Source organism: Poecile atricapillus, chromosome 1 (assembly GCF_030490865.1).
Source record: "Poecile atricapillus isolate bPoeAtr1 chromosome 1, bPoeAtr1.hap1, whole genome shotgun sequence".
Classification (NCBI taxonomy): domain Eukaryota; kingdom Metazoa; phylum Chordata; class Aves; order Passeriformes; family Paridae; genus Poecile; species Poecile atricapillus.
Genome location: NC_081249.1, coordinates 63,068,572 through 63,085,045, shown reverse-complemented (window position 1 = coordinate 63,085,045; position 16,474 = coordinate 63,068,572). Strand labels below are relative to the sequence as shown.

At 37.0% G+C, this 16,474-nt stretch overlaps 1 long non-coding RNA gene across 1 annotated transcript in view; it reads right to left on the bottom strand.

The window, feature by feature from the left end:
• Positions 1-246: 246 nt before the first annotated feature.
• LOC131586705 (uncharacterized) overlaps positions 247-16,474 on the bottom strand; it is a 47,770-nt gene continuing 31,542 nt past the window's right edge. Inside the window, exon 8 of the long non-coding RNA XR_009279216.1 lies at positions 247-4,632. This is a non-coding gene — a long non-coding RNA (uncharacterized LOC131586705). The remainder of the gene's footprint in view (positions 4,633-16,474) is intronic.

Here is a 16,474-nt window from a genome sequence, read left to right as displayed (position 1 = left end):
GAGAGGCGAGCTGTGTTTGCAAGCGTGGGGTGCCTGTGAGGTTACACCGCTCCCTCCGGGGCGAGCCGGGACGCGGGGGCCGGACTCTTGCCGGGGAGCACGGTCCTGATGGGACTTTGGGACAGGGACGCCGTCAGCGTAGAAGCTGTCATATCGATGGCCCTGGACACTCCATTGTCCAGACTGAACAATATAAATCTTACTTTTTTTTTTTTTTTTTTTTTAAAAAAAAAAAAAAAAGGGTATAGACTTAAGTGGCGAGGACAAAATTTAAATTTCACACATCGTATGCTTTCCCCAGCGTTACAAGTGTAATGTTATAAGGTTAGCAACTTGTTGCAATATGCCATTGGGCTGGGGAAAAGCGTCTGTGGGGTTTACTCAGCCTGTGAAAATATTGAAGCAGTACTTACCCACTGCAAAGTCAATAAAACTGTGTCACACTAAAACCAACAAAAAGTGCTTTTACAAATTGATATTTGTCAAGAATTGTCTGCCGGAATGCAGCAGTGTAAAAATTACCACCAAAACACCAGCATCTACTTGCTGCAAAATTCAAGTAACCACGAATCCCTGTTTAATAGTACACACAGTTTTTAATGTGTTAATGCTTTGGGTTTCTTCAAAGCATATTACTTTTTGAAGTCTGGGTGTTTCTATTTGTGCAGAAAATAGACTGAGAAGCTTTGAGCTCCTACTGTTACAAAAGTTAAAAGGAAACAAAGTTGAGCTGCTAAGTCGGCAGTCTGGAATGAGTCAATAGTATCTCCTTTGTCCTGCTAGCTTTCTCTGCTGCGGTGTATCTTTGCTCTATTTCCTCTGCAAAAGCAAATGAGCGTTTCTACCCTCAGCATATTTAATAGACTTAATAGAACTCCTAGCTTCTAAATATTCTAAACTACCAGTAATATTACAATGTGTCTGCCTTTCCCAGCTGTATACAACAGTTATGATACCATCAATGACAGTATGCTCACTTCTTTAACCACAGAGATACTTCCACATTTTCCATAATCTATAATTAATAGAGCAAATTATTCTTGCTTTGTTGTAGTAAGCCTTCATAAGGGAACAAATATGCCTTTTTAAAGTACTCCATTATCTCTTGGGTTTTTGGTTGGTTTTGGGTTTTTTTGTTCTTAAGGAATAAAAAAAGAAAAAAAGAAAAAAGAAAAAAAAAGACTTGCTGGAGACATGAAGGAGATGTAAATAAGTCCCCTCTTCATTTACTTGGGGATTCCCTGGGAGTCTCAGAGGGCAAGGAGGTAACATAGCTGGCTTTTACAACAGGATGACAGGTCCTGACACAGGGTCACAGAGAATCTATGCTTGGCTAGCCCTGTGCTCCAGTTTTGTTTAGCTGGTAGCTAGTCCCTTGAGGGATCAATGTCAATTTAAGCATGCTAACTTCTACAAGCAATGGGCTGGCCAGTGACCGAGAGCTGTGACTGGCTCCTCCAAGGCTCCCTACTTCTGCTGCACTTGGAGCTCGAGTGCTGCCAGGCTGCTTCTGTGGCTCTGCAGCTTGTCACAGAGAGAATCAAAGTGGCAACGGTACAAAGCAAGCTCCAACACTGCCTGTTCTCTGAAAACCAAAGGTGGCTAGATGTATTAGGTGGATAGGAAAAGCAGTTTGGGTAGGGACATGGCTTCATGACTAAGGCACAGAAACTGGAGCCAACTCCCATCAACATGAGCTGAGTTTCTGTGTACCCCAACCCACTTTGCCCTTAAATTCTGGCCTTGAATTTGCATTAGTAGTTCCACAGATCTGTCACACTCCCAGAGATAATAAACAAATGTCAATTCAATATCCCACACATAAAAGTATTAGATATCAACCTACTTTCTCTTTTAAGATATGTATATCTTAAATCTATCAATCAGGGAACAAGGTGTATGTGTCTGTGTGTATATGCACACACACAAACATACCTCCTCACACTGATAGTCCTTTCCGGTTTAACTTTCAAAACCCATTGGAGATTAGAGTTGGGCTAGTAGAGTTCAAAGAAGAGTGAATTTGTATTAACTCACCAGTGTTGAAACTTGCATTTTAGCATGTAGAGTATGTAGTTTTTATTCAGTTTTATGTTACAGTATGAAGGCTTTTTAAGTCTGCAAGATCATAAATTTTTGTGTTTATAAAAATAAGGCTTGTTTGTTGTTAATTTATCTAACTCTGCTTTTCTTTTGATGTTTGAAGTACATAAAGAAGTAATTTAGCACGTGATTAGCTGAATGACCCTTCCTTTCCTTTTTTCACACTTGAAAAAGATTATCAGTTGACTACTGCTGTATTACTGTATATGTGACCAGTCTGTCTGTACTGTTTGATGTCTAATACTTTTTAATATCTTTTATTCTTCTTGTAGTCTTATTCTGTATATCAGATCCCAGGTCTTTTTTATTTTTTAAATGCAGCCCTATAATTCCTAATGATAACAAGCAGTTTTCTCTGATCACCATAAAGGCCTATGCTATGGATTTCTATAGCTTTCGTTTAAAACTCTAGACACATTTCCATCTTTTCATTTGTGGAGGGTGTTACTAACTTACATTTGGAAATTTCACTGATTCAGACAGCACAGTCTTCCTGGTTATGCCAGCAGGCAGTTCCAGTGTTTCAGCTTTTGCACAGTAGCACTTTAACAAGCAGCAGCCATGCATAACTAACAAGACTGCAAGTCCAGTTACTGCTTTTTAGAAGCCTCTACCCAGCTCTTATGTTGTCCAAAATGTCCATTTTATGTTGTTGCAGCCATATGACAGTACTACTAACAGCAGGAAAGTGCAGTAGTTATTTACAATGGATAAGATACAGGGTGAGAAAACAAAAGTTCTAAAAAATGGAGCCTGAGGCACAGGAAGAAAGAACAGCTCCAGCTATCCTTTTATAGTAACTGGTGTTTTATGGAAAGTGGTTAAGAAAGGAAAACTCTCTCTTCCTTCCAGCAGTTAGCCAGTGGTGGCATGGTACTTCTAACTGAAAACTGATAACATTCTTGGATAAACCCTTATGCAGGTTTCATTTCTAGTATCTGGAAACAAGCAGTATTGTTTTCCTCAGCTCCTTCTCTTGGACCTACTTTTAGATTCTGGGTCTTACCCTCTAACTATATTGATGGATATCTAATAGAACAGTTTTCAAGTTTGGCATTAATGTTTGATAAAAAAGTAACATATTCTTATGAATATTTTAAATTGCTGTAGTAGTTTTCATTAGAATTTTTTACATGTACAGTTAGCATTCTGAATACAACATATGAATGGATGATATTAGCTACTCAGGGCATCACTTCAAAACATGGACATAATGTCTACACAAGATACACCTAGCAAAGACCAAAAAAAGTGTTCTTAGCATGGATTACAGGTACAAATGAATACTTTGATGAATGGAAACTAGGAATGCAGTAGTTCACCAGATGAGAAATATGCCTTTAGACTCCACAAAGAAGTGAAAAATAAATACGCTGAAAACTAGGCAACACTAGCTGGAAAAACAGATTGTTGAGACCACTGTGCTTTTTAGGGACTCTTAGTATCCTCATTTCTGTCTGAATATTTTATTTGCATGAACATCCTTTTTTATAAAACAATAAATTTCACAAAGATTCCACTGTACAACAGTGTACTGATTGGCTGTCGCAACTACTGACTGAATATTAATTTCAGTAGTCTTTCTGAGTTAAATCTATAAACTCTTATACCTGGATAACTTTTAAAACCCTACACACAAGTGAAACTCTGAGCAAAACGATTTCCTGATTTACACATTGTCCATCCCTGTTTTTAAAGATTTGGTTAGTAATTTACATTAGTTTGTCAATTTTACTTTTATTAGTTAGATAAAGAAAAATTAGATGGTCTCTTTTGTTTTGAAGTCTATTTCATCTTGGTTTTATTGTATTAAGGAGAGCGATAAACACTCTTGGCTAAGTGGAAGGAGCTCCACATTAGTGCAATCACTTTGGTTTCATAACTCCTACAGATTTTTACCTCTTACAAGCAATGATTTACATACCATTGAGGGAAAATGAAAATGAGGGGGAAGCTCATTATGACACTGCAAAGTGTACTTAGCTTCTCCTAACACGGACTAGATTAAACCTGGCCTATGTCACAAGAAATGTGAAGAGTGGGAGCAAAGGGTCCTTTCTCATAATAGTCCTGCACAATTAATGCCCTCTTTGCTCAATAGGGAAAACCAGACCCAAAATAAGGAGGAGAAGGATATGGACTCCTATTCTTTCACCTTCACTCCCCACACCCACCCTCTGAGCTGTAAAGAAAGGATCAGGTTGCACTATTTTAAAAGCTGGTGCAGTACGCACACTTCCTCACTACATTGGCAAACACTGGGAGAAAATCTCTCTCAGAGCTCACTGCAGGAGTTTCTACTGCTTCATAACATCTTTTACTCAGGACTGTGATTTTTCAACAGAGCTGAGTCTTCAATAAAGTGATGAAAACTTCTCCCATAAACATACAATATTTTTAGGGACATATACAAATAACGGTATTACTGAAATAACTTACCTTTGACACATGGCTTTGAAAGCTTCACACTTGATGCAAATCATAAAAATCAAACTATCACAACAGCTCAGCACTACAGGCAAAGTAGACCTGTAAATAAATATAAAGAGAAGTTAAGCAACTTGCCATAATTTCCTGAATATGTTTAAATAAACAGGATTGATTTACACATTAAAGAATATAATTGCTCTGTCTTTCATCCTATCGTCTGAGCACAGATTTCTGGTTACTGTTCCTATAGAAACTTCAAGTTAAATCAAACTGCTGATGTTAAATCTATATCAGGGTGAAAGATGGATGGTGCTTTGTCCAAAGTTTGGAATGGAAGTCTAAACAAGGGCCATAATCCTTGACTCAGAATTTCACCAATGGCTTTTCCATTCTAAGATAGGGACAGTTAAAACTGTCCTGCATCTCACTGAATCTAAGAGATAAAATAATGGTTACAGGATGTGCCAATGCTACACATACCAGGGTTATACAAGTCTAAAATAATGTAAGATCTGAAATATTCTGTTTACCTGTACATTTGTCTTTATCAAAGTATAAAACTCACAGTTCCCTAGGCAAGGTGCCTAGTTAGCAATGCCTAACGGATGTCAAGAAGCTAATCCAACCATGAAGATCTCTCTTAAGAGGAGTTCCTATTCCATATCATATCTCAAAAGAAACCCAAAATTACAGTGATTGATATTCTCACCGGTCGTCCACTCTCTCCACATTAGATATGAAGACCTGACTGGGAAAGGGCACTAAAAGCCTCATATCTCACCCAGGGATCCTCCTGCAGGAACTGTGGAAGGAAGCCATAAACCACCTCCTGTTGGAACAGGGCAAGTTTCGCACTGGGAGAAAGAATCTGCACAAAGCACTGCATAAATGCTGGGCTGAGCCAGTGGCACTCAGAGGCTAGAAGAGCTGTATCAATCTGTCAAGTGGCCTAGCAGTGAGAAGGAATAAACCCTGTTTAGTCCTGCCTCAGCCACTATTACCTGAGCTCTGAGAGTTTTAAAGGAACAAAATCGCATTCCAGGCTTAAAAGAAGCTTGAGGGCTATAGATAAAAAGCTGTATACTACATCTAGGTACTACAGCTGTAGTTGTTAATAATACACAATTTCAACATACAGGCTGGGAGGTATTTCATTTGAAAGCAAGAATGAAAATAATAACAGGTTTCATTGTATGGCAACAAATTTACAAGTAATAGCAAAACTGTCTTTTTCTTATGCATAAGAGTCATCATTCTAGAGGGAGACCCTGCTGAAAATACACAAGAGGCACATGAAAATGGAAGAAAAGATAAGAAGCTTAATGAAAGATGCTGATCTGGATGACAGAAGTCTTCATCAAACAAGAAAGCAGTCTCCTACTTACTTTCTGATGCTGTGTAAATGAGTGAATCAAAGCCCACACATTCTCTTGCAAATCATGTCACAAGGATTCCACATCTCTATGCCCCTGAGGTCATGAGTGACCATGTACTGACCCCTGACAGACTCCTGCTGCCTTTCCTTTAATACACCTCCCTAACCACTTGAGCCCCTATGACATATACATTGCATGCTTCCTACCCTGCCTTTCTTTTACTTTAGCAATCTATAGCCCACAAAAATTTCCTATAATCTTGTGTGTTTCTCTACAACCTTTCTTGTACTGAGAAGTTTCTCAATACTTCAGCAGATGTATTAGGGAATAAGGAAAAACATAAAAAGATAAGATTATTTCAGGGAGAGACGCAGCAAGTTTTCAGAAAAAGGAATACTGTATTTTAAATAAAATAAGATTGTTTTCAACTGAAAGAGGCTCACACTTATATTACCAGTAAAACTTCTCCTGAAAGGGGAGGAAACAGTAACTAAAGACAGTAGTTCAAAAGGAAGTTCTGTTGCAGTACAGACCAAAAAAATTAACTCCTTTTTACCGAGTATAAAATATGTAATTAATGCTGAACTTCTGCATATGCCTTAAATACTGGGCTGTGAGAGTGGATTGCTCTTTAATGTGTCCAACAGGCTTAATGCTGAAACCCATACAGAGAAATAATTATGACAATAGCATTCACCAAACACAAGACCGAGATATTCTTTCATTGAAACTCCTCCAGCTCTAACAAAGAGCCAGCATTCAAAAAAAAACCAAAAAAAAAAAAACAAAAAAAAAAAACAACCCAGCATTCCAAAGACTACTGTAGATGTTTGCCATACTGGATATAGACTGATTCTTGAGTTAAAGACAGACATCTGCTAGCCAAAAGGAGTAACTCGAACAAAGAAGCGACTTTCAAACCTCTAGTTTGAACTTATCTATGTTTTCACACATCAGTAGGTTCAGTGGAGTTAGAAATATCCAGTATGTGTAATGAAAACAATCTCTATCAGCGGATACAGCATGAACATGATAACGTATGTTTTCCAAGCCTAGAGCAATTGTCAAGCAATTACTGTTTGTCAAGACAACACGCTTGATAGTCAGGGTCACCTAACCCCAGGTCATCTCCTTCTGCCTTACCGTGAGGCAGGTCTCAGTAACTCAGCTGCCCAGACTTCTTTAATTTGCTCTGAAGCCAAGTTGCAGATGCAGGTTTCCCTGGCTGTGCGCAGCCAGAGAGCCGAGGGAGGCGGTGGTGACAAGGGCTCAGCTCCCGCACCGCGATGGCTCAAACTGGCAACAGATGCTGGGGTTTTGTTCCGAGGGAAGGAGGGCCCGGCGGGTCAGAGGGGACTCCTGACAACTGGTTATTAACCACGGCTTTCTAAAGCACTTGCAAGGCCCATATTGTGTTTGTTTAGGACCCAGAACTACAAGTGCATGTTATCAGCAGACTGGGTGAATTGGTTTGTGTCTCTGAGTTCAATTACCAATTCTAGCTACCTTTTAAAACAAAAAATAGAATAGTCTTGTCTTACACAGTCTGTTTTGGTCCAGTTTTATATTTCCTTTTTTTTTTCCTTTCATTTTAGAGAATCTTATTCAATTAAATATATCCTCTTTATAAAATATTATTCTTTTTGCTATCTAGATTTCATGCCTGCACAGTTTCATTAAATCACCTATATAAGGAACTTCTTATTCTTAATTTTTGTACCTTATTATAGAAAATTTAATGGCTTCTCTTTACCATGACTTTGTCTTCCAATTATAACTTATTAAAAGTGTGTATGTAGATGGAGAATGAAATTAAATTAAAATGTAGCAAAAGAACCCTTAATTTTTTCATGGTTAAATTAAATAGCTATAACTGCACACAACATGTAAGAAAAAGACTTATCAGAACATGCTGTTTGAAAACTGATTTATTCAACAAGGATGAATCACTGCTAGTTGGTGAACTCAAGTGATTGTTTCAGACCTTCAAGACTGTAAAACTAGTACATCTTATAATTTTACAGATTCATGGACCTAATGAGAAAAAATGAAATTACCCGCTTTTTCATCTCCCAGTGGATTTTTCAATTTTGAACATACTAGTTGTTAATTTAAAGTAGATGAGTACATTAAGAGAGAAAAAGAAAAGCTATCAGAAGCTGGTTCCACATTCTGCATGTTATAATTCCAAATGCTCTGCCAGTGACTTACACCCCTTCAGTGGTTTGACTTTATCTAAAACTTTGGCATAAAAAATTGTTCGGCATGGTATTTTTATTGTGTTATTTTAAAATACTACAGTAAATTTAACCTTAATACTGGCTGCCCTAATTTCATAATTAATTTTAAATGGTCTTATTAAAAAATAAACTTTTAATTTAAAGACAGCATACATAGAGAACTCATTAAACACATTAATTGTCCCAGGAGGCCACACAAGTAACAGAAAATGTGATTTCCCGCCTTTCTCTCATAGCCATTTAGACTATAGTATGTTCAAACCGGCATGGGTCCCTATTGTGTCTGCTGGTGTACATACAAAGTTAAAGAGACAGAGCCCTGGCACAGAGGTTTGCCTTCATTTCCTCAATACCTGAGGCATTAGAAGTAAGAAGCCAAGCAGGATAGGCTTTTTCTTTAATGCACTGGCTGTTCAGGTGCAGATTTACCAGCAGGAGGAGGGAAACGGTGAAAGGATGCTATAAAGAGCTCCAGGTCATTCCTTGTTCCTCCGCCCAGTCTTCTCCTCTTCAAACTATAGCTGCACCTATGCCTATCTACTGAAAACTGGACAGACTTCAGGCTAACCAGGGAAATGAATGCAAGAATTCACCATCTTAATCTCTGCTAAAAATAAGAGACTTCCCATTAAATTTCCTTGTCCTTGCAAAGTGACTTAGAAGGATGAGCCTTCTGTCAGGACAATTTCCCAAGTTTAAAGGGAAAGGAAAGTTATTTCTGAGAATTTTCTATAGTTGTGATCCCGGCTTGCTGCATTTTGGAATATGACTTACAGATTTGGTATCATAGATCTGTGGATCTGATCTATTCACTTAAGACAGATCAGAATGAAATTCCTCTTCCTCCTAAATTACTGTGATGGAAACAACACCATCCCATGGATTTTCTATTATTTTTCTTGCTCTTTTCTTTGTCAGGCTCAAAGATTCCCTCTCTGTAATAAAGAGAATCTGAAAGCCAGTATAAGGAACAAGTCACTACTCAGAATTACAATGGTAGCAACAAGTTTCTAGAGAGAGAAAGATGAATAAAGTTTGATTTAATGAAGGGCAAGATTAGTGAGAAAAGAGGAGAGGTAGAGGCATTTCATTAACATATGATATAAAACCTTTGAAATACTACAGACTGGGAAGTTAGCAAAGTTGAAAGTGCAGTAAAAAGAATAAGAATGACTAAGGTTGACTCTAGTTGATTAAATTTAAAGAGAGGAAAGTCCTTAAGTATTTTGTTTCATTTTTGCAAAGACTGTGAGTAGGTCATGATTCATAAACAAACTTTGTTTTAAGAATGCTAGAGAGGTCAGATTGGTTCAGGCCAGGCTTGGCCCTTTTACCCATCTCCAACAGCTGACAAAAGCCAATTCTTATCCAAATACTCCCTCAGTGAACAGCAGGACCAGGACAAGCACATTTGATAATGCCCATGCACTCCAGCTTCCAACTTTGTTTTAGCTTGGAGGGTTTCCTGAACCTGATGTGGTTTGTCCAGTCAGTGACCTTCACTAGATCTCTCTTCCAGGGCCTTGTGCAGTCTCTCCCTTGATTGTTGCAAACTTCATTAATCTACACTGTCTTTAGTGAAGAAATGTTGTGAGTATAATACCCATGAACATATAAAGGAATATAATTTATTGTATTATTTACTTTGAACAGGCCTGTTGCTGTCCTCTGATGCACCTTTATTTTTCTTTATTTTGATAGAGAAGGTGAAAAGTTGATCCCTGTCCATCCTTTTTGTTTGTGAGTTTAAAACATTTATTGCTGTTTTGAAAACACAAATTTTGCTGTTTATTAGAGAGGTGCTGTAGTTACAGTCTCTGAAGAAGACTGCATTGCCCCAAGGCTGGAAATCTATTTCTTCTTAGCTCTGCCAATCAGCTACCAGTCTGCCTGCTATCTGTGGCAGATGCTGAAGTTGCTATTGCAAAGAAGTCCTTCCAAGTCCCGTGGAACTGGAAGCCTAGATGAGCACATTCTGAGAGAGCCATTCTTTTCCACTGTTAGGGAAGATGCATTAGAGGAAAAGATGCAGTCATGCATATTGTGCTCTTAAACCCTGCTGGTCTTTCTTCAAGCAGAATCTAAAAGAATCATAGGGAGTGGAAATAAAGAGGATAAAATTTGCCAATCCACAGAAATCAGCCCCGTTCCAAGAAAATTACTTGCTAATAACTAAAGCTCAAGGAATCAATGTAAACTTTATCTAAAATCTGAAGCAGAAAACTGGAGCTAAAGTAGTTCAAGACTCCTCTAAAGGAGGAGGACATTGTTTCTAGAGTAGACCTTAACTTGGGCAAAGTTAACAACATAATGAAAACCACTGAAGCTCATGAAGGTTTCCTATTGTTTCAGTAGGAGATTCTTAACTCATGCAGCATTCTTCCATTTTCCATCATTCCATTTTCCCTGCCATGTGTTTTACAAGACACACAAATATTTTTCAGGCAGACAGGAAAGCACAGTTTCCATTAATAAAAAATTATGCAGACAGGTAAGACAGGTCTCCAAAAGCCTTTCTTAAGTCTTACTACAAGTTACGGTGTATTATGTCACTGTGCAGAAGCAGCTATTGCAGAAAAATTTAGTTTTAGAGAAATTACATAAACTCCACTTAGTGTCAAAATTATTGAAGAGTCCTGTACTATTGAAGTAGAAGAGGCTAAGGGAGACTGACCATGCCAGGATACTCAAACAGAAAGTCTTTTCATTCAGGTTTGTGAATAACTCTAGTTAAAGTGACTCTGACACAAAATGATGTGTACTGTTGCTAAATAATTTCTGTCAGCAGATTTCACTTAGGCAACACCCCGTCTATCAGCTATAATCATACTGGGTTTGGCTGCAGGATCTGATTATTATTTCAGAAGTGTATGTTTGGCTAAGCAAGTTAAGAGAATGTACTAAAAGTTTTGTAAGACACAAAGAAAGATTTTTAAAAAGGCACACAAAGCCCATGTTATAAACAGGTTGTCAGGAGCTCGCAGCATCCCTCTAGCTAGGACACTTATTTGTATGTTATGAACAAGCACACATTTAGAAGTCTCCACTTGAAAAATGTGACTCTGGAAGACAGGTCAGTGCTACTGACTCCCTGCTATGATAGCTAGATACACTGAAGGTTAGAAAGGCTCTAGCCTCTAATGTTATCAGCTCTAAGACCAAATATTTCCTAGTTCTGACTGGTCAGCTTAGAGCTGTATGTCACATAAAAGATCCTGAGGATGGTCTTGCACCTCACTGACTTGTTAACAAAAACATATGATTAATTATCATGTTAACTATTGGCACTTGGTTGAGAAGTCCCTGAAAAACAAACCCAAATTTATTTATTGTTCAAGGCAGAGACTACTGACTGAAATATTTATATGGACAGCAGGCATCTCCTGAACATCACAAAGATTTTGAATGTGAGCAAACCCCTGTGTCTGAATAGATCTGTCTGTACCCCAGACCCTTGGTATTTCGAGGTACGAAGGTGACACTGTAATGAGTATCGTTCGTTCAAAGTTTAATGAGGACTCCTTTGTGTACCCCAGACACCTGATGCAGCAAGTGCCAGGTCATTGCAAGGCTTTCAGAATGTAGCTGAAGTACAAAATGTTTTGGGAGAGACTACAAATGCTGAGAGGTTTTTACTGATCTTGAAAGATGACCTAGAGGCTGATTTAATTGACCTGTTGCTGTCTACAATCTCTCCTCTGGGAAGTAAAAGGCTCTTGATAATATGATGTATAACAGTAAAACCACAACAAAATGTTTTAAATTGATGTTGTTTCTGTAAGTCTGAGAATTGTTGATGATATAGTTTTAGATCTGTGTGAACTGAATCGATCTGTTGTGGTACTACACCTCAATCCTTTATCTTGTGAAGCAGGCTGTGCTGATGGCTACTTTTTCTGGGAGGAGGTAGGGCGAACACCAAGTCAACAGAAAATTTCTGTTTGGTTCACAACACAGACTCAAGGGTAGCACTCTGTAATATAATCCAGAGCTCCTGTGAGGAATATAATGCCTTTTCTTTGCTGCATGGATCCCTATGTAAAAATAGACATCTTGCAGGCTGGTAGTTCAAAATCCCTGAGGATTAGTGATTGGTCAGGAGATTATGGATACTACTTCAATCTGAATTTGAAATAGCAAATGAAATTGTGGAGACAATGATAGTTGACAGTGAACTGCTAGCCCCCTCACCCTTCCTGTAGAGACAGAAGGCTCTGTCTGATTTGGAATGGTACGTTTGCTTCTGCAATCAGTTGTAGAAGGCTCCCTGTTTCTGGTGTTTATTGTTTCTAATAAGCTGGACAACTTGTTAGAGAATGAGAGAGAAAAGCCACGAGGCCAACAAGTCACTCAGCATTATGTTTGACACCATGCTGAAATACAAAGACAATCACTATTATTGGGGCTATAAATACATAAGGCACTTAACACAAAGACAGCCACTATCCAGGTCCCTGCAGAAAGTATGCAAGTAATAAAATTAGTCTTTTCAGGACCTGAACTTTAAAATACATGAACCAGAGACTTGCCATATTGCTGAGGAATATTTTATCCCTTCTACATGCATGGGCAGCAACCTGTAGTGAGTCACACTCCTCTTGCCTCCATCAGACTTCCCTGCCAATGCAAGTGGATCCTGCTAATGGATATGTCCCAGAAGATCAGAATCCCAGCTTTTAGGACACTGAACAAGAGACAATATTTTAAATCATAACTACTGCTTTACTTGTAGAATTTAGATATAAACTGATCTCTGTTTAAGGGAAATCTCCCCTCTCACCCTCCCTTCCCTGCTCTATGTTTCATCTCAGAAAGGGGAAAAGTTACTATGGGATATGTTGCTCTCCAAAGAATCACTTATCCATATACAAAGACCTATATCTAGTATGTTGACTCAAATTGTATTTTGCTAATGATCATTAGGGAACTTCATTTGTTGTATGAAATCAATTATACTATCACAATTAAAGTTAAGTAAATCACACAGTACATGTGCTGTATGATTTCCATTTCTGTGGTATGATGGAAATAATTAAATCATCCATGTTTTTATTCACGTGGTTATTTAATGCCCTGAGGTCAGTAGACATGAGGGTGCTTCAAGTATCTGCTGATACCATTTAATAGACCTTTTCATTCAAATAATCTGTCCTTGCACTCATGGGGCACATGCACACCAGCAATGGAACACATCTACACAACCACTCAAAGAAGCATCCAAGAGCATCCCAGAAAAGTTATTCACATTCTTTGTAAAAACTGGGCAATAAAAGTAATTGTCTGTGTTTTGGCCAACATAGATGGAAAACTGGGCTATGTAAATTAACACACACACAAACTGAATTAATAAAGTAACTACCTCTTTATGCTGTTGCTGTACCTCACAGTACTAGTCTGGAAAGCCCTAAACTGCATAGAAATGTAATTTCTAGTTCTCCAAATATATTTCTTAATTCTGACATTTTCTTATTTATTTCTCAAAACTGGCCAAAAAACATTAACACTCCTGAATATTAACACTTTCCAACCTATATCTTTCTGATTTACAGTTTGTACTCCTTCAATGAGTCCAACTGCAGTTATGTTAAATAAGGGGATTACATTACATTATTAAATCTGCTAAAACAGAATAACGCAGAATGACTGTACACCATGTTCTACCAATTCTACCTCCAATCATACATTCTTCTGCCAACTTAAAAAAATGTTACATCATTCCAGTTTCCTTGTATGTGGCTGTTTACCTCATTTAATCAAACAGCATATATTTTTTCTTCCCAACCATCCTTTAATTATTCTGGACATGCTTATTTAATCTGTAAGTAATATTTTCAAAATTATTAAATTATAATTTCATTAACACCTTTCAAAATGGGGGTTAGATCCATCTATATATTATTAACTGTATATGTTGCTGAGTACCATACTATTGAAAATATATACAGTCATTTTGCTGGGGATTGATTTCTGCAGTAGTTGTGCTGGGCCTCATGCAGGAAAACTAAATTTCTCATCCTAATAAATCTCCTCTGGTCACAGAAATACTTTCTTTAGTCAGCTTTTTCTCTTTTTTTAACTGTTCAATAAAATATTACATAGGAAAGCTAAAAAAATATTGTTTGCATTTGCAACTTCAAACTTAAAAGTGAATGTTGCATTACAAAAATTCTTAAATTAATATGCATGTTGAGAAGCAAGTTCTCACAAGTAAAACCAGACAACTGTAGGTTTCAATTGTAAGTAAAATGAGCTTTAGTATTTTTTCCTTAACTTGTTTAATTGATTAAGGCATCTTGCTATTTAAAACCATTATTCTCTCTTCAGGAAACACCTTGGATCAGAAATTACTTTTCTGACTTACATGAGAAGTCAAGTGACACAAGTTTCAGATGCCTTTTAAAAGCAGTATTCACTTCTATCCAGGAATTATATTTTCCTATCCATGTAAAAAACTGTAAGTTAAGCATTCTAAAGTTATTTGCTAGACATGTGACTCTAAAAACTCTACCTACACTGTTTTTCTTCTATATAAACTATATTAATATGAAGATGCAGTGTCATCTGAGTCATATTTTTGAATAATTCTATTCAAGCTGACAACAATCTTTCTTCAAACCCGCTTGTTATCATAAAGGTTTTAAGACTTTGGTGGTCTCTTTCTAAGTTAATTCTAAAATAGCATAAATAGCATAAGCAGATACCTCCTACTTCAAAAAGAAACAACAAAAAACACCAACCAACAAACCATAAACCAAAGCTAGGAAAATTTAAATGGTTCAGGTGCAGTATTAAACAAAAAAAGACATACTGGAAATCCTTTGGTTCCTTATCAAGATAACAAGATACAAAGAGCCACAAAAGTGAAGAGGTGTTACTTTTCTTTTTTCCTCTCTGAGGTGTTAACTGAGTGAAAGGTATTTGCTTCTCTGTACAATACTCACATTTTTAATACAGCTGCTTCTAATAATTGAAACTTTTCTAACCCAATTTGAGTGAATAAGGTAGAATAAAATGTCCATTTGCAAATGTTCACAGCCTTTCCTGTTGCAGACCCAAAACAAGAAAAACCACTGGAAGATGAACACTTTAATTTGAAAACTTTAATTACCATTTGATATAAGCACTTAAGTCCTCAAGTGTCTAACAGAGTACAACAGAGTAACAGTTAATAATACTTTTCTCATCATCCTTCAAGTTGAATTTCTAAGAGAGAACAGATATGCTAGCCAGTATTCTGAATAGACTGAATTCTGTCAGTATTCTGAATAGTCAAATGATCTTCATTCCTTCAATATTCTTGTTCTTATGTTACATATTTTATGCTCTAACAAAAGCATATACATGGATTATTCTCATTTTAATCAAGGCCATGGATGTCGGTAACATGAACCGTACATTTTCTGTATTGTTTTTGAGCACAGGAAAATGAAATAACTTGAGGTTTGGAGCAGAAATACAAGTGATACTTTCTAATATCACTAACTAATTTCACTTTAGGGTTCCATTATCACAGCATAGATACTAGGTTTCATTTTTATTACTAACAGACTTTATTTACCACTGTAAAAATAGCCTGTTAACCACAGAAAGTAAAATTCACCATCAAAGTTCTGGTTTTGTTTAGGAATCAGACTTTTTCAGATATTCTGTCAAGCAGTAAACCCTTGTTATCTATATGTGACTTAAAGGGAACTACATGTGTTTTGAATTCGGAATATTTCCCTGTAATACCTACAAAGCTATATATACCTGAAAAGCATGTGCTAGAGAGAATTAGAAGACAAGAAAAAAGGGCACTGGCAATGCTGAAGTCAGCTTGCTGACCAGAGAACCAAGCAGTGCAAGCGGAATAATAGCACTGCTTGCATGAATAGGTAACATGCTTTACCCTTATTGTCGATCTGTAAATAGAAATTATATATAAATAAACTTTAAAATTAAAGAAGTGAAAATTAAAATACACAAAGGCATGCAAAACTCAAGAATACATCTATTAGGAAAACAAAAAATAAACCTGCATTCATGCAGATTTATCATGTTTTCAGACTATACAATTTTACCTCCATAGTCCAAATTTATTTTTCAAGTTACAACTTAATGTTCTGGGTTATCTATGTGTGGAGCCAACAATTATGGAAGAAAATAGATGTAAGAGCATTATTATGACAGAAACATTTTTTCTAATCTGTTCTAAATTGTCAGTGAGGAAGATGCTGCAGCATCACCAGATGACTTGGTTCCAGTTTTTAACTGTCCTTGTACTTAAAAGGATTTTCCAAATATGTAGCCTTTTTGACTGTAAATTAAGAAAATTTTTTCTTTCCC